The sequence below is a fragment of the Rhinoderma darwinii genome, chromosome 1 (genome assembly GCF_050947455.1).
Source record: "Rhinoderma darwinii isolate aRhiDar2 chromosome 1, aRhiDar2.hap1, whole genome shotgun sequence".
Lineage (NCBI taxonomy): Eukaryota > Metazoa > Chordata > Amphibia > Anura > Rhinodermatidae > Rhinoderma > Rhinoderma darwinii.
In genome coordinates, this window is record NC_134687.1 from 390593724 (window position 1) to 390613424 (window position 19701).

The window sequence follows — 19701 nt, forward strand, 5'->3', positions numbered from 1 at the left end:
TTGGGTCATTGTCCTGTTGTAGGATGAAATTGGCTCCAATCAAGCGCTGTCCACAAGGTATGGCATGGAGTTGCAAAATGGAGTGATAGCCTTCCTTATTCAAAATCCCTTTTACCTTGTACAAATCTCCCACTTTACCAGCACCAAAGCAACCCCAGACCATCACATTGCCTCCACCATGCTTGACAGATGGCGTCAGGCACTCTTCCAGCATCTTTTCATTTGTTCTGCGTCTCACAAATGTTCTTGTGTGTGATCCAAACACCTCAAACTTCGATTCGTCTGTCCATAACACTTTTTTTCCAATCTTCCTCTGTCCAATGTCTGTGTGCTTTTGCCCATATTAATCTTTTCCCTTTATTAGCCAGTCTCAGATATGGCTTTTTCTTTGCCACTCTGCCCTGAAGGCCAGCATCCCGGAGTCGCCTCTTCACTGTAGACATTGACACTGGCGTTTTGCGGGTACTATTTCATGAAGCTGCCAGTTGAGGACCTGTGAGGCGTCTATTTCTCAAACTAGAGACTCTAATGTACTTGTCTTGTTGCTCAGTTGTGCAGCGGGGCCTCCCCCTTCTCTTTCTACTCTGGTTAGAGCCTGTTTGTGCTGTCCTCTGAAGGGAGTAGTACACACAGTTGTAGGAAATCTTCAGTTTCTTGGCAATTTCTCGCATGGAATAGCCTTCATTTCTAAGAACAAGAATAGACTGTCGAGTTTCACATGAAAGCTCTCTTTTTCTAGCCATTTTGAGAGTTTAATCGAACCCACAAATGTAATGCTCCAGATTCTCAACTAGCTCAAAGGAAGGTCAGTTTTATAGCTCCTCTAAACAGCAAAACTGTTTACAGCGGTGCTAACATAATTGCACAAGGGTTTTCAAGTGTTTTCTAATCATCCATTAGCCTTCTAACACAGTTAGCAAACACAATGTACCATTAGAACACTGGAGTGATGGTTGCTGGAAATGGGCCTCTATACACCTATGTAGATATTGCATTAAAAACCAGACTTTTGCAGCTAGAATAGTCATTTAGCACATTAAAAATTTATAGAGTGTATTTTCGATCAATTTATTGTTATCTTCATTGAAAAAAACTGTGTTTTTCTTTAAAAAATAAGGAAATTTCTAAGTGACCCTAAACTTTTGAACAGTAGTGTATATAAAAAATATAACAATTTTATTCACATATAGGTTAGACAAACAGTTAAAAATGGTATCAAACATAGAAGACTCTATAAATATTCACATGACTATAGCAGAGTGGCAGACCTATACTCAGACATAATATATTGTGTTCTACATACAAGTACTATAGGTAGTGCAGTGGCCTGAAAGTAGCGATATTCTATCCCAAAAAGTGCAAGTGCATATACTTAGGACAAAAAGCAGTCCATATAAATGGAGGAAAGGCCAATACTATCAGGAATAAATCAGCACCTTACCCATCTCAATGGTCCTGCAAGTCTGCATGTCAAGTGTTGGAACCCTTCGGGGGTTTCTGCTAAAGTTTTTGTCAGATTTCTCTTGCACTATTTGTAGAAAGCCAACTCCTTTGAAATTATATTTTATAATATATGTAATGTACTTTGTATGAAGAGGGATATAAGAATGGAAGCATTGCCATAAGTATGTGTGTTTGTATCCTGGCCAGGAGATTAATTAAAGGATTGTACTTGCTTAGAAAAAGTAGCTCGATCCAAATTTTCCCCTTTTTCTGTGAGTCTATATTTAACCGCTTCCCGCTCCTGGACGTACTATTAGGTCATGGTAGCTGTATCGTTCGCGCTCCATGACCTAATAGTACGTCTCGGGAGTAATGGCCGTTTTGGCCGTCCTCCCGACACATGCAGGCAGGGCCGCCATCAGGAATTTCAGGGCCCCCTACAGCTAAATTTTCTGGGCCCCCCTACCGTGGCACCGCCTGTTAACGGTACTCCGTCCAGCACTATATCATGGTACCCAGGGCCGCCATCAGGGGGGGTATTATGGGTACTGATGTGAGAGGCCCGGCCAAACCTAATTGAAATGGGGGCCCGGCAACTGCCGCGACTTGTCTTTGGTAGAAAAAAAAAAGGCCCCTGCAATGGGGCCCGTTTTTTTCACCAAAAGAATGTCGTGAGCTGCGGGCCCCCCTTTCAATTAGGTTTGGCCGGGCCTCTCACATCAGTACCCATAATACCCCCCCTGATGGCGGCCCTGGGTAGCATGGGGGTCGTCATGGGGGCCGTAAAACACTGCCGCCCGTGCGACCGATCGCGCGCACCCGCAAACTCCCGCGCATGCGCAGCCGCGACCGCCTGGAACCGCGCACCGAATTTTGAGGCAGATTTTGACCTGCCCACACTATCTTGCCGCGTTTTTTGCCCGCGGCGATTGAGGACAGCAGACAAAAAACGCAGGGAAAAATGCATTTTCTGCCTCCCATTGATTTCGATGGCAGGTCAGAGGCAGAACCGCGGCAAGAAAGGATGTGCTGCTTTTTCTTTTTTCCGCGACTGGCTCCCATTGATTTCAGATTAAATCAATGGGAGGCGGTTTTGGAAGTTGTTTGGTGCTGATTCTGACGCAGTGTCCAAGTCAATATCAAGGCCCAAAAACTCTGTGAACTGGGCCTTATTGTTAGGGCTTATTCAGACGAACGTGTAATACATCCGTGCAACGTGTGTGATTCTCACGCGCCTCGCACGGACCTATGTTACTCTATGGGGCCGTGCGGACTGTCAGTGATTTTCACGCAGCGTGTGTCCGTGTGTCCGCTGCGTAAAACTCACGACATGTCCTATATTTGTGCATTGTTCGCGCATCACGCACCCATTGAAGTCAATGGGTGCGTGAAAATCACGCCCAGCACTTCCGCAGCACTATAAACTATGAATGAAAACAGAAAAGCACCACGTGCTACAAACATACAAACAGAGTGTCATAATGATGGCGGCTGCGCGAAAATCACTCAGCCGCGCATCATACGCTGCTGCCACACGGAGCTGTTATGGACCTTTTGCATGCGCTAAACGCCACGTTTTTGCGCACACAAAAAGCACACGCTTGTGTGAATCCGGCCTTAGGGTAGGAACACACTAGGCATGAACACTGCGGATTTTATGCAACACATTTTATTGTGGAAAATCCGCAGCGTATTACAGTCGCAGCAGAGTGCGTGAGATATGAACAAATCTCATCCACACGCTGCAAAAATAATGGACCTGCAGTGTGGCTTTTGGCTTTTTAAGCCGCAGCATGTCAATGTATTCTGCAGAATCGCTGCTCCTCTGTTGCGGAAATGCTGCGGTTCTGCCGCAAAAAGCACACATGAGAAGAAAAAAAAAAGGCACTTTTTTAAATTTATAAAAAAGTTTAGACTTACCCCGGCTGTAGTCCTGGTGACGCGATCCTCTATTCTTAGCGCAGCCCCGCCTCCTGTCATGACGTTTCATCCCATGTGACTGCTGCAGGTCACATGGTCTACAACGTCATCCCAGGAGGCGGGGCTACGTTCAGAAGAGAGAGATGCGTCATCTAAACTACGGCCGGGGCAAGTCTAAACTTTTTTTTCCCTGCAGGATTCCCGCAGCGGACACGCCTCACAAAACCTGCGCAACTATTTGGTGCGGTTTTGCTGGCGGAATTCCCTGCGGCTACCGGGGGCGGATAAGCTGTGTAGTTTTACTCTGCATATCCGCCTAGTGTGTCCCTTATGATGTCGCTCCTGGAGCTGCTGCCGGTCTCTAAATAGGCAGTTGGTCCAGTAGAATTTGGAATTATTTTTTTTTGTGAACCAGCTTAAAAAAATACAAAACTTTTGTGTTAGGGCCTGTTCACATCACCGTTCGCTTCCAACCCGTCTGAGGTTTCCGTCGGGTGAACCCCGCAACGGAAAGTGAAAGTGACAGCTTCCGTTTCCGTCACCATTAGCGCAGTCGACTACGCTATTGATTCCGTCTGAAAACCTGCCGGAATGGTGACGAACGGAAACCATTAGCGATGTTTCCGTCACGATTGAGATCAATGGTGACTGAAACGGAAGCTGTGCTGTCACTTTCACTTTCCGTTGCGGGGTTCACCCGACAGAAACCTCAGACGGAACCCCGGAGCGGAAGCAAACGGTGATGTGAACAGGCCCTAACACAAAAGTTTTGTGTTTTTTTAAGCTGGTTCACAAAAAAAAATAATTCCAAATTCTACTGGACCAACTGCCTATTTAGAGACCGGCAGCAGCTCCAGGAGCGACATCATAAGGGACACACTAGGCGGATATGCTGAGTAAAACTACACAGTTTATCCGCCCCGGTAGCCGCAGGGAATTCCGCCAGCAAAACCGCACCAAATAGTTGCGCAGGTTTTGTGAGGCGTGTCCGCTGCGGGAATCCTGCAGGGAAAAAAAAGTTTAGACTTGCCCCGGCCGTAGTTTAGATGACGCATCTCTCTCTTATGAACGTAGCCCCGCCTCCTGGGATGACGCTGTAGACCATGTGACCGCTGCAGCAGTCACATGGGATGAAACGTCATGACAGGAGGCCGGGCTGCGCTAAGAATAGAGGATCGCGTCACCAGGACTACGGCCGGGGCAAGTCTAAACTTTTTTATAAATGTAAAAAAGTACCTTTTTTTTTTCTCATGTGTGATTTTTGCGGCAGAATTGCAGCATTTCCGCAACAGAGGAGCGGCGATGCCACAGAATACATTGACACGCTGCGGCTTAAAAAGCCACACTGCAGGTCCATTATTTTTGCAGCGTGTGGATGAGATTTGTTCATATCTCACCCACTCTGCTGCGACTGTAATACGCTGCGGATTTTCCACAATAAAATGTGTTGCATAAAATCCGCAGTGTTCATGCCTAGTGTGTTCCTACCCTAAGGCCGGATTCACACGAGCGTGTGCTTTTTGTGCGCGCAAACACGTGGCGTTTTGCGCATGCAAAAGGTCATAACAGCTCCGTGTGTCAGCAGCGTATGATGCGCGGCTACGTGATTTTCGCGCAGCCGCCATCATTATGACACTCTGTTTGTATGTTTGTAGCACATGGTGCTTTTCTGTTTTCATTCATAGTTTATACTGCTGCGGAAGTGCTGGGCGTGATTTTCACCCACCCATTGACTTCAATGGGTGCGTGATGCGCGAACAATGCACAAATATCGGACATGTCGTGAGTTTTACGCAGCGGACACACGGATACACGCTGCGTGAAAATCACTGACAGTCTGCACGGCCCCGTAGAGTAACATAGGTCCGTGCGAGGCGCGTGAAAATCACGCACGTTGCACGGACGTATTACACGTTCGTCTGAATAAGCCCTAACAATAAGGCCCAGTTCACAGAGTTTTTGGGCCTTGATATTGACTCGGACACTGCGTCAGAATCAGCACCAAACAACTTCCAAAACCGCCCCCATTGATTTAATCTGAAATCAATGGGAGCCAGACGCGGAAAAAAGAAAAAGCAGCACGTACTTTCTTGCCGCGGTTCCGCCTCTGACCTCCCATTGAAATCAATGGGAGGCAGAAAATGCATTTTTCGCTGCGTTTTTTGTCTGCAAAAAACGCAGCAAAAAACGCGGCAAGATAGTATGGGCAGGTCAAAATCTGCCTCAAAATTCCTTAAGGAATTTTGAGGCAGATTTTTTTGGCCTGCAAAATACTCTGTGTGAACAGGGCCATACATAAATAGCACTTTGAGACACTTTACTCACCGTGTCAGAAGAGCTGCTCCCACTCCAGTCCTCTTCAGGCGATATCTTCGGTCCAGATGTCGTCCTTCACCTCCAGCCTCCAGCCTCCAGAAAATGGCGGGGATCGTAGAACTGCCGCCGCGCAACAACTAGACTCCTGCCCCTCTCCTTACGCAGCCACGCTCTGAAGGACGAGGAGGCGGAGTCGGACAAGGAGGCGGAGTCGGACGAGGACGAGAAGGCGGAGTCGGAGGCGGACGAGGAGGACGAGTCGGAGGCGGGCCAGCAGGTAAGTAGACTGCGCCGCTGTCCAGTGTGGCTGTCCTTCCCCCTAGATCTTGTGTTGCGGGCGCACCGCCTCCCTCTCGGCGGCGCGCCTGGTCGTTCGCGCGTGGGAGCGCGCGCTTGCGGTCGTTCGCGCGCGGTCGCGCGTGGTCGCGCGCTCGCTCGTACGCGCGCAAGCGGGCGGTATTTCGCGGCGGTGATAAGAGGGGGGCCCGCAGCTCACGGCGGTGTTTCACGAGAGGGGGGCCCGCAGCTCACGACATTGTTTTGGTGAAAAAAACAGGCCCCATTGCAGGGGCCTGTTTTTTTCTACCAAAGGCAAGTCGCGGCAGTTGCCGGGCCCCCCTTTCAATTAAGTTTGGCCGGGCCCCCTACACTACTACCCCTAATACCCCCCTGATGGCGGCCCTGCATGCAGGAGCTGTGACAGCTGCTGTCTCGTACAGCAGCTGTCACAGCTCCTACAGCGGGGACCGATCGATCGCTGTGTCCCCGCTGATTAACCCCTTAAAAGCTGCGTTCTATAGAGATCGCAGCTTTTTAGGGGTTAAGCTGCCATCGCCGGCCTGCTACACGATAGCGGCCGGCGATGGTGACTATGGCAACCAAACAATGGCGTCCGGCTATGCCATAGACGGAAGCCTAGTGTGTCCTGACAACGTCAGGACCCACTATGCTTGCTGTCAGTGAGTAGCTGACAGTTCTAATACACTGCACTATGCATGTAGTGCAGTGTATTAGAATAGCGATCAGGGCATCCTGCCCTCAAGTCCCCTAGTGGGACAAAGTAATAAAGTAAAAAAAAGATGTGTAAAAATAAGAAAATAAAAGTTTTAAAAGTATTAAAAGTAAAAATCCCCCTTTTTAACTTATCAGTCATTTATTATTAATAAAAATATATAAACAAACAAATAACCTATACATAATTGGTATCGCCGTGTCCGTAACGGCCTGAACTACAAAATTATTTCGTTATTTATTCCGATCGGTGAATGCCGTAAAAGAAAATAATAATAAACTGTACCACAATCATAATTGTTTGGTCACTTCACCTCCCAAAAAATGGAATAAAAAGAGATCAAAAAGTCGCATGTACCTAAAAATGGTACTAATCGAAACTACAGTTCGTTACGCAAAAAATAAGTCCTCGCACGGCTTTATTGATTGAAAAATAAAAAAGTTCTGGCTCTTAGAATAAGGTAGCACAAAAAGTGAATGATTTTTTACAAAACGTATTTTATTGTACAAACGCCATAAGACATAAAAAAAAACTATAAACATATGGTATCGCCATAATCGTATCGCCCCGCAGAATAAAGTGAATATGTCATTTATAGCGCACGGTGAATGCTGTAAAAAAAATAGAATAAAAAAACAATAGTAGAATTGCTGTTTTTTAGTCACCACACCACCTAAAAATAGAATAAAAACTGATCAAAAAGCCGCATACACCCCAAGAAAACTACAATGCATTCCTCAAGGGGTCTAGTTTCCAAATTGGGGTCACTTTTGGGGGGTTTCCAATGTTTTGGCACCACAAGACCTCTTCAAACCGGACATGGTGCCTAATAAAAAAGAGGCCTCAAAATCCACTAGGTCCTCCTTTGCTTCGGAGGCCGGTGCTTCAGTCCATTAGCGCACTAGGGCCACATGTTGGATATTTCTCAAAACTGCAGAATCTGGGCAATATGTATTAAGTTGCGTTTCTCTTATAAATCCTTTTGTGTTATAAAAAAAATGGTATAAAGAGGATTTTCTGACAAAAAAAAAAAAGTACATTTCACCTCTACTTTGCTCTAAATTCCCGTGAAACACTTAAAGGGTTCATAAACGTTCTATATGCTGTTGTGAATACTTTGAGGGGTCTAGTTTCTAAAATAGGGTGTTTGATAGGGGTTTCTAATATATGGGCCCCTCACAGCAACTTCAGAACTGAACTGTAACCTAAAAAAATAAATAAATTAGGCAATACTTCGCTTCTTACATTATACTGATAATGAGCGGTGCCCACCCCGAGATGACCCCAGTTTTGACCGTTTGTATAAACGGAGACCCCTATTAGACCGTTTCAGTGCCCGGTTTTCCCAAGCATACACCCCCCAGAAGTGTATTTCTATTGATGAGTCCCTGGTACATTTTAAAGGGAGGGTTCAATTCCGCGAGTACCTGCCGGGTAAGAGGGCAAGGTATGGCGTGAAGATGTATAAGCTGTGCGAGAGTGCATCAGGGTATACCTACAGATTTAGGATATATGAAGGAAAGGCCACCCCCAAACCAGACTGCATCCTGGACTACAATAGGTACATGGGAGGGGTGGATTTGTCAGATCAAGTCCTGAAGCCGTACAGTGCCATGCGGTGTGGTATAAGAAGCTGGCCGTGCACATCATACAGATGGCATTGTACAATGCGTACGTGCTACATCGATGTGCAGGCCTGACGGGAACTTTCCTGGAATTTCAAGAGGTGATTATCAAGAACATAATCTTTAGGGACCAAGAAGTGGGGACACCCAGTACTTCTGGAAGCGAGGCCACACGCAACGTACCAGGGCAACACATTCCAGGAGAAGTTCCCCAAACTGGCAAGAAGGGAAAAAGTCAAAAGAGGTGAAAAGTCTGCTATAAGAGGGCGATAAGGGATGACACAATATATCAATGTGACACGTGTCCCGAATAACCAGAGCTCTGTATGAAAGAGTGTTTTAAAATGTATCATACATCCCTTGGTTTATAATTTACCCCAATTTTACTTACCCTGATGCACTTCTGCACAGCTTATCCCCCCTCGTCTTTCCCCTCTGGGCCCTGCTGTGTGCCCAGGCAGCTGATAACAGCCACATTTATTGCCGTACCCAGGAGAACCCACATTACAGTTTATGGCGTGTATGTCTCCGGTCAAAATGCTCACTACACCTCTAGATGAATGCCTTAAGGGGTGTCGTTTTTAAAATGGGGTTACTTCTTGCGGGTTTCAACTGTACTGGTACCTCAGGGGCTTCTGCATACATGACTTCGCACTAGAAAATCCCCAGTAGCGCAAATGGTGGTCCTTTCCTTCTGAGCCCTCCCATGGGCCCAAACGGCAGGTTATCACCACAAATGGGGTATTGCTGCACTCAGGACAAATTGCGCAACAGAATGGGGTATTTTGTTTCTTGTGAAAATAAGACATTTTCAGCCAAAACTACATATTATTTGAAAAAAATAATTTTGTTTTAATTCCCAGCCCAATTCAAATAAGTTCTGTGAAGAAACTATGGGGTCTAAATGGTCACATTACCCATAAATGAATTCCTTGAGGGGTGTAGTTTCCAAAATGGGGTAACTTCTGGTGGGTTTCCATTGCTTTGATACTTCTGGTGCTCTGCAAATGCGACACGGCACCCAAAAAAACAAAACCAGCAAAATCTGCACTCCAAAGAACACACAGCGCTCCTTCCTTTCTGAGGCCTCCCATGGGCCCAAACAGCAATTTATCGCCACAAATGGGGTATTGCTGCACTCAGGAGAAATTGGGCAACAAAATGGGGTATTTTGTTCCCTGTGAAAATAAGAAATTTTGATAAAAAATGACATCTTATTGGAAAAAATGAAATTTTTTTCATTTCACAGCCCAATTCAAATAGGTGCTGTGAAAAAACTGTGCGGTCAAAATGGTAACAACAACCATACATGAATTCCTTGAGGGGTGTAGTTTCCAAAATGGGGTCACTATTGGGGGATTCCTACTATTTTGGCACCTCAACACCTTTTCAAACCTGGCATGCTGCCTAAAATATATTCTAATAAAAAAGAGGCCTCAAAATGTACTAGGTGCTTCCTTGCTTCTAGGGCTTGTGTTTTATTCCACGAGCGCAGTAGAGCCACATGTGGGACATTTCTAAAAACTGCAGAATCAGGACAATACATATTTAGTAGTGTTTCTCTGGTAAAACCTTCTGTGTTACAGAAAAAAAATTGAATCAAATTGAAATTCAGCAAGAAAATTAGCAAATTTCACCTCCACTTTGCTTTAATTCCTGTGAAATGCCTGAAGGGTTAAAAACTTTCTAAATGCTGTTTTGAATACTTTGAGGGTTCTAGTTTTTAAAATGGGGTGTTTTATCAGGGTTTCTAATACATAGGCCCCTCAAAGCCACTTCAGAACTCAAGAGGTACCTTAAAAAAAAGGCTTTTGAAATTTTCTTAAAAATATGAGAAATTGCTGTTTATGTTCTAAGCCTTGTAACGTCCAAGAAAAATAAAAGAATGTTCAAAAAACGATGCCAATCTAAAGTAGACATATGGGAAATGTGAACTAGTAACTATTTTTGGTGGTATAACCGTCTGTTTTACAAGCAGATGCATTAAAATTCTGAAAAATTATATTTTTTAAAAATTTTCGCAAAATTTTGCAATTTTTCACCAATAAACACTGAATATATCGACCAAATTTTACCACGAACATGAAGCCCAATGTGTCACGACAAAACAATCTCAGAATCGCTTGGATAGGTTTAAGCATTCCGACGTTATTACCACATAAAGTGAAATATGTCAGATTTGAAAAATGGGCTCTGAGCCTTAAGGCCAAAACTAGGCTGCGTCCTTAAGGGGTTAAAGGGAAAACTTTTTCAAAGAATAAATTTAAACTACTACATTCAGTTTGGAAAAAGCTCTATCCAAACCTTTCCCTTTTTGTAGAAGTTTCGTAATTAAAGGGAAAAATCTTTTTATAGAATTTAATAAAATTTATACAAAATTTAGATTATCCCAAAAGAGTGCTTGTCTTGTTTCTGGAATTTTTTTCTTTTTCTTTTGTATATCTACTTTCTGAAACGGCACCATGCTATATATTTATTGCATATTTTTGGATCTCTATTAGGTATGGTTTAAAACCATTTTCCTTTTTCTTGTTTTTATATATATACATTTTGTTTTTATTAAATCTTTTCTTTGATCTGGTACTATAGTTTAGCGTCTCTATCTTTTCTTCTTGCATTAAAATAGGTTGCCATATAGTCAGAATACGAAAAATGTACTAATAGTTTTCCACACTCAGGCTGCTGCTAGGACCTGTTTGTTATGTAAGATACATATAATGTGCCATCCTATATTGTAATGATAGATAGAGAGAAGAAAGCACATGATAGTACACTATATTGAAAACCAATGTGCCAGATAATTCTTATTGAAGACAGTCTGGCTGCTCACATACAAATTAGACAAGACTCTGCAGAAAACATTTACTTATTTATATGGCCAGCTTAACCCCTTAAGGACACGGCCAATTTTAGCCTTGAGGACAGAGCAATTTTTTTTACATTTCCCTCTTTGCATCCCGACGCTCATAACGCTTTTATTTTTTGTACGACATAGTTGTATGAGACTTTGTTTTTTGCGGGACGAGTTGTACTTTATGTACGTACCATTTTTTGGTACAAATACATTATCGTTTAATTTCTATAAATTTTTAATTAGATTAAAATGCAGAAAAAAAGCAGTTGCGCAGCAGTTTTAATATTTTTTTTTTTACACCATACACCGATCATCATAAATAATGGTATACATTTGTTGTACACGTTGTTACGGTCGTGGCGATACCAAATATGTCCATATTATTTCATGTTTTGGGACTTATATTTTAAAAAGTTTACTTATTATAAAAAATGTGTATTTCTGTGTATTTTATTTACTTTTTATTTATTTATTTACCATTATTTTTTTTTTACATTCATTTAACTTTTTTTGTTAATCCCATAAAGGGATTTATCATTTTGATTTTTATTTTGTAACTGTAATGTACTGGCATAGATCTATATGCCAGTACATTAGCCTGTTACTGATCGTACACAGGCAGTTGTTAGGGCATACCTCAGTATGCCCTAACAACAGGAAATATGTTCAGACAGCCCTGGGGTCCTTCACTGGACCCTGGGCTGTCTGGCCATACGAGTTGTGGGCTTTGATCGCGTCACAGTTATTTTCTGTGACGCGATCAATGTGCAGTCCCCTCTCTTTGAACGCCGCGATCAGCTGTCATCGCGGCGTTCAAAGGGTTAACAGCGGAGAGAAGATGTTTCTCTTCTCTCCGCTGTCAGAGCGGGGCCGTGGCTGTATATTACAGCCGTTGCCCCGCTCTCGATCGCACACACAGAGACGGCAGGGACGGCTGTCACACAGGACGAGTATGCTCGTCCTAATGCGCGAAGTGCTCGCCGCTCAGGACGAGCATACTCGTCCTGTGTCGGCAACCAGTTAAAGAGGCTCTGTCACCAGATTTTGCAACCCCTATCTGCTATTGCAGCAGATAGGCACTGCAATGTAGATTACAGTAACGTTTTTATTTTTAAAAAACGAGCATTTTTGGCCAAGTTATGACCATTTTCGTATTTATGCAAATGAGGCTTGCAAAAGTACAACTGGGCGTGTTGAAAAGTAAAAGTACAACTGGGCGTGTATTATGTGCGTACATCGGGGCGTGTTTACTACTTTTACTAGCTGGGCGCTCTGATGAGAAGTATCATCCACTTCTCTTCAGAACGCTCAGATTCTGGCAGTGCAGATCTGTGACGTCACTCACAGGTCCTGCATCGTGTCGGCACCAGAGGCTACAGTTGATTCTGCAGCAGCATCAGCATTTGCAGGTAAGTAGCTACATCGACTTACCTGCAAACGCCGATGCTGCTGCAGAATCATCTGTAGCCTCTGGTGCCGATGTGTCCTCGCTCGTCTGACACGATGCAGGACCTGTGAGTGACGACACAGCGTGATCTCTGGAGAACACGGCTGTGTCTGCACTGCCAGAAGCTGGGCGTTGTGAAGAGAAGTGGATGATACTTCTATACACAACGCCCAGCTAGTAAAAGTATTAAAAACGCCCGATGTACGCACATAATACACGCCCAGTTGTACTTTTACTTTTCAACACGCCCAGTTGTACTTTTGCAAGCCTCATTTGCATAAATACGAAAATGGTCATAACTTGGCCAAAAATGCTCGTTTTTTAAAAATAAAAACGTTACTGTAATCTACATTGCAGCGCCTATCTGCTGCAATAGCAGATAGGGGTTGCAAAATCTGGTGACAGAGCCTCTTTAAGTCTTTGTATTGCACAGACCTGTGGAATATGTTAATGCCTTAGAAGAAAAAAAGTATTTTGATTTATTATTCATTTATTTTTTCTGTATTTATACAGAAGAGAGATCATTTAGGGTCAATTCACACAGTGTCTCCTCCGACATATGTATGAACTTCAATGGAAGCCTCTGACATATGCCACTATAAAGGCATACAGTGGCATACTATACGTGGCCCATAGGCTCCCATATTAAAATAAATTCACCACACGGTATGCGTTTTTTTCACTGGATGCTTCTGTATGAAATATCATAGTTAACCTTGCTATTCAATATAGTTGAAAAAAAGAGTTATACCGACATATAGAGGTCTGATGGATGCCAAAAGGACACTCTTGGATCTGTCAGGTGAATGAAGCCCTATGGATATGTTCAGAATATGTACTAGGAGCTTTCCTAGAACATACACCAAACGTACACTGAAGACGCAGTGTGAATAGACAATTATTCATTCATATCTGTCCTCAAAGACAACCAACTTCCACTGCAATAGATTTCAACCTACCCAACTTTTAGTCAGTATAGACAGGAAATAGTACAATATAGCAAAAAAATACTAATTCCAAAGCCTTATGGGAAGGTTCTGTTGAGCAGGCCCCCTCTTCTAGGCAAAAATGCTTAGGCAGAAAAAAGAAGGTTGGGACCAGCGCTGAGAATAATGATTCTGTTTAAAACAGGAAACTATTTCCAAGTTTTAATGTTGATTTGAATAAAAACAGTGAACAGAAAAATGGTGGTGACGGGCAGGTAATGTCCAAAAGTTCAGGGGGTGTTGAGAAATAGGCGGTAGCCTACGCGTTTCAGACCCTATCTGGGTCCTTAGTCATGGCTTGTAATTTGTCTGACTGTGCAGTCTACGGCTTTTGTAACCAGTCAGTCTCGTGATTGATTAATCAATTGCGTTTCAAACTAAAATAGGAGGAGTCTTGTGGAACGCAGTTTTGTATGTCATTTCCTGGGCAGAAAAAAAATTTTTTTTAAAGGTATGTTGAATTTTTATACATATAAATTGTATGCAAAGAAAATCTTTTGTATGTATGAACAATTAGTTAGAGTATTGAAACGAGTGTACTTTTATGTTAATATACACTAGGTTTAATTATTGTTTAGAAAATAACATGTCCCAGAAGCGGCAAGCTGCTCCGTGTTTATAATTTGATTTAAACAGGATAACTTGTTGCGTTACTATTTTCTTTTAACAAAAGAAAACAAAAAAAGTGACAATCATGGACTTTTTTGTTTCAGTGTGGCTCCTATAGAAAAAAACCTATAATGCTTTGTCATTGTATAGGTGGTTTAGCGGAATAAATTTATTTATTATTCTATAGTGAACTGAGAAACCACAACAAAAACGGGTGAAAAACTGACTGGCACAGCGAGATGACACCTATTATGTAAAATTGTTGGAGAAACAATGGATAATTGATTTATTGTTTAAAAAACTGAAATGAATCAGAAAGACGTACATTTAAAATGACAAAAATACTGGTTTTTTTTCATTTTATTAAATTCTGTTTGTTCTTATCTATATTTTCAGATATTTTAAGTTATGTTTTTTAATTATTGTTTGTTAAATATGTTGGGAGAAAAATCTGGCTTATTTTATGCGTGTATGGCTTTGTAAATATTTCCAAAAGAATGGATGAATTGTGTTATTCATCTTATGAGCTCTTTTATATTTTTATTTTTATTTAATAGAGTTATTTTCGTAATTGGAAAAATTCTGTATATGCATTTTTGACCTAATGCATAGAAAACGGACTGTTGTGAATTTTATTGAGTCCAGATATTGTGGTTTTTTGTATGATTCCAGATTGAGATTGTTTTCATGACATCTTATTATAGATTTTTTCCTTTATGTATTTTTTGAGAAATGCCGTATGGATGTGATGAAAGGTACTTTCATCCTGATTGATGATAGATTTAGATGATTAAAAAGAAAAACATAAAGGAATTTTATAAATCTCTCATCAGGTACCGTTAATCTATGTATTTGTGTTGTTTTTGGTTTTTTAATATTTTAATTTTTTATATTTATTTGTCTATAAAAAACAGTATTAATTTTTTTATATATATTAAATTATTTATTAAATTTTTATGCTTATTATGCATTGTTGGTCATACTAACTCAGGTGTTTTTTTTGGGATTAGTGCTGTCCCGCCTGGAATATATGATTTTGGGAATAATACTGACTTTATAGAACTAGAGAATACTAGGTTAGAGCGAGGACCACTCTAACTCAAAACAATGGGCCGTTGAGCATTGTATATGGCACCAGAAGATAGGTAGAAACTGTATTATTGACATTAATAGTGAAACATGAGGTCTTTTCTAAAATTTAATCCTTTGGGGACCCTTGTCTGAAGTCTGAAGATCCAGAAGGCTTCTCTTGTATGTGTTAGATGTTTAATATCACCACCTCTTTTGGGGTTATGTATTTTTTCAATAGCGTAACAGGAAAAACTGTTTATTGTTCTGTTATGTTGAGATATAAAATGTTTGGCTACATTCGAGATGTTGACAATGTTTGGATTACGGATGTAACCAAGGTGTTCCAAAATTCTTATTTTAAACTTTCTGTTGGTACATCCGATGTATTTCAAATCACATGCAGTGCATTCGATTATATATATAACTGAGTCAGAATTACAGTTAATGTAATTATTAATGGTATATGTGTCGGTGTTAGTTGAATTTGAGAATACCTTTTTGGGTGTTGCATACAAGCACACTTTGCAGGGATTATTACCACACTTGAAAAAACCTTTGTGTTCTAACCAAGAACTTTTTGTTTTAATGGGGCTGAAAAAAGATGGAGAGAGTGTCGTTGCCAAGGATGGAGCCCGCCGTGCAACCACTCTACACCCACCTTTAAGGATATCCTCCAAGATCGGATCTTCACCAAGCATGGGTAAGTGTTTGTTCACGATTCTTTTTATTTTGTTGAATTGACTGCTCTGTTGTAACACTAAGGTGGGTGTGTTAGAGGTTGATTTCGGACTTTTGTTTTGGGACAAAAGAGTGTCCCTGGTTTTTTTGGCAATTGCCTTTTCTGCTCTGTCTAGGGACCAACGTGGATATCCCCTATTAGATAGTCTATTTTGTATATGTTGTTTTTCTATGTTAAATTGTATATCTGAACTGCAGTTGCGTTTGGCTCTGCATAGTTCACCCACTGGGATTGAAGCTATGGTCTTTTTGGAGTGATTACTGCCCGCATGTAAGATGGTATTACCGGCAGTTGGTTTTCTATAAGTTTTTGTATTTATTTGGGTACCATCTTCTCCCGTCAACTCCAGATCTAGAAAAAAGGTGTTGGTTTTGTCGAATGCATGTGTAAATCTAAGATTATAGTCGTTGGAGTTTAGGAAATCCACAAACTTTTGGATGGCAGATACATCTCCCTCCCAGATGAACAGGAGGTCATCGATGTATCTGCCATACCAATTGATATTGTCTCCAAATGGATTGCTTGTGGAAAAAATACTTTGTTCTTCCCACCACGCCATAACCAAATTTGCTAAAGATGGGGAAAATTTTGCCCCCATTGAGACTCCCTTCAGTTGGAGATAATATTTGGTATTGAATTGGAAGTAGTTGTGTGTCATTAAAAAAGTGAGAATTTCCAAGATATATGTCTGTAATGATTCACTGTAGTTGCTATGTTTATTCAGATGATGTTTCATGGCACTGTGGGCTACGTTATGGGGTATGCTCGTATATAAGGATGTGACATCACAAGTTAGCCATGTGTATTCCTTTGACCATATTTTATTTCTGAAAGCACATAGGACATCTTTGGTGTCTTTCAAAAAACCCTGTGTGTTTTGTGCAATTGTTTGTAAGAGAGAATCTAACCATTCGGAGGTTTTTTCTGAAAAAGACCCTATTCCCGACACTATCGGTCGCATGGGGGGAGGCGTAATGTTTTTATGGGTTTTAGGTAGGGCGTGTAGTATTGGTGTGATAGGGTATTCAACTGACATATATTCTGCCTGCTTAGATGTAAGGCAACCGCTGTCTACTCCTGCCTGTATCAGGTTTTTTAATTCTTTTTGAAAGCTGATTATTGGATTTTGTTTTAATGATTTATATGTACATTGATCTGATAATAATTTATCAATCTGTGTTTTGTAATCTTCCCTATTCATAATTGTAATACTGCCTCCTTTGTCCGATTTTTTTATAATTAAATCTTTGTTGTCTTCAAGTGCTTTTGTTGCTTTTTTCAATTTACTTGGGAAGTTGGACCTTCTTCTCTCTTTATTTATGGACTCAGATAATTGTTGTAAGTCCTTTTCTATAGATATTTGGAAGCGGTCCATTGTCTCAGTCCTTGATAAAATCGGGTAGAACTTAGGGTTAATGGTCTTAAAGTTGGTTGAGGTATGCACTTCCTTGTTTCGGGTTTCGGTGTCTAAACTTTCCAGACATAATAAAGTCCTTGATTCTTGGAAAGATAATGGAGGTTTAGGGGAGTCTTCTATTCCCGTAAATTTTGTGTGTAAATAAGGTTCTGTGTTCGTATGAGCAATTGTTGTTTCTGAAGGCTCATTTGTTTCTATTATGATTGGTTCGTTGCTATGGAAATGTCTTTTTACAGTTAGATTTCTAACGAATTTATTAACATCCAACAGTGTGTTAAACAGGTTGAAATTTTGGGTTGGTGCAAAATTCAGACCTAAAGATAAAACTTCAGATTGTTCTTTTGTAAGTTTGGTTGTGGAGAGATTGGTGATGTTCAGTTTGGATTGTAGTTCCTGCGGGTACGGGGGCGAACGCTCTGTTCTGGATGTACAGGATTTGTGTTTGCGGCCGCCCCGCCTTCCCCGTTTTTTGACATATATTTTTTGTCATATCTGGAATTATTTTTTGATCTTTCTCTGGAACTGTCACAGTCAAAGTCTTCATGTTCACCATCTCCCGATTCAGGCTCAGTGGAGCTAAAGCTTACTCTGTGTTGATATTGGCCATTTCTTCCTTGGTTTTTACGTTGTTTTAAAATCGGTCTGAATTTGTTATAGTTCCTCCCCCTATTATTCCAGTCATAATCCTCTTTGTTGGCATAGTCCCGTAGATCTCTTTGGAACTTGGTTCTTTTTATTTCTGCCATAGACTTGTCCACTTTGTCAATGCTGTTAGAGGTCCGTGTCTCTAGTGTGACATAATTTGGTGAGCTGGTAAAGGGTTCCAACTTTCTTTTGGTTATTGAAATTTCATCTTTAAGTTCTAGTAATTTTTGTTCTTCTTGTGAGATGATCAATTTCATCAGTTTCAGAGAACAGTCAGAAAGGGTCTGATTCCATTCGGTGTTAAAAGCTTCAGAATATTTGAAAGTGGGAGTTTTCTTCAAACGTAATCCCCTTGGAATCATGTCTTTTGTGCAGTCGTTTTTTAATGTTGTAAGGTCCCACCAGACCTTTGTTTCATGGATCATTACTTTTTCTAGTGTATGAAAAAGATCTTGCATTTCGTAGCAATTTTCTTTCATATTATCCATGGTGCCGAAAACTCTTGCTGCCATATCAGCACGAGTGTGTTGTATTTCATTAGTCATATTTATTTAAAAAATATATTTTTTTGAAAAGTCCAGATTTTCTTGGAAAAAACCAGTATGGGATATTTAAAAAATAGAAATAAGCCTTCAATAAGTATGTTGAATAATAACCTTGTTCCGATAATATCATGTGTTATTATTCTCAAGACACAAATTCTGAACTCAAAAATATATGATTTCTTATGTCAACATATGTGTAACATTTAAGCAGGACATCCACCAATATTCAATAGAAAAATAGAGCACGTGAGGAGAAATAACGACCGATAGTAATGTACAGAAAAACAAGGGGGAGAATTTCCTCCAGCTCACCTAGTCACAGGTAGGGTGGTCAGCACACGGATCCTCGTGTCGGCACACGCAGGGGGATAAGGCAGAAAAAAGAAGGTTGGGACCAGCGCTGAGAATAATGATTCTGTTTAAAACAGGAAACTATTTCCAAGTTTTAATGTTGATTTGAATAAAAACAGTGAACAGAAAAATGGTGGTGACGGGCAGGTAATGTCCAAAAGTTCAGGGGGTGTTGAGAAATAGGCGGTAGCCTACGCGTTTCAGACCCTATCTGGGTCCTTAGTCATGGCTTGTAATTTGTCTGACTGTGCAGTCTACGGCTTTTGTAACCAGTCAGTCTCGTGATTGATTAATTAATTGCGTTTCAAACTAAAATAGGAGGAGTCTTGTGGAACGCAGTTTTGTATGTCATTTCCTGGGCAGAAAAAAAAATTTTTTTAAAGGTATGTTGAATTTTTATACATATAAATTGTATGCAAAGAAAATCTTTTGTATGTATGAACAATTAGTTAGAGTATTGAAACGAGTGTACTTTTATGTTAATATACACTAGGTTTAATTATTGTTTAGAAAATAACATGTCCCAGAAGCGGCAAGCTGCTCCGTGTTTATAATTTGATTTAAACAGGATAACTTGTTGCGTTACTATTTTCTTTTAACAAAAGAAAACAAAAAAAGTGACAATCATGGACTTTTTTGTTTCAGTGTGGCTCCTATAGAAAAAAACCTATAATGCTTTGTCATTGTATAGGTGGTTTAGCGGAATAAATTTATTTATTAT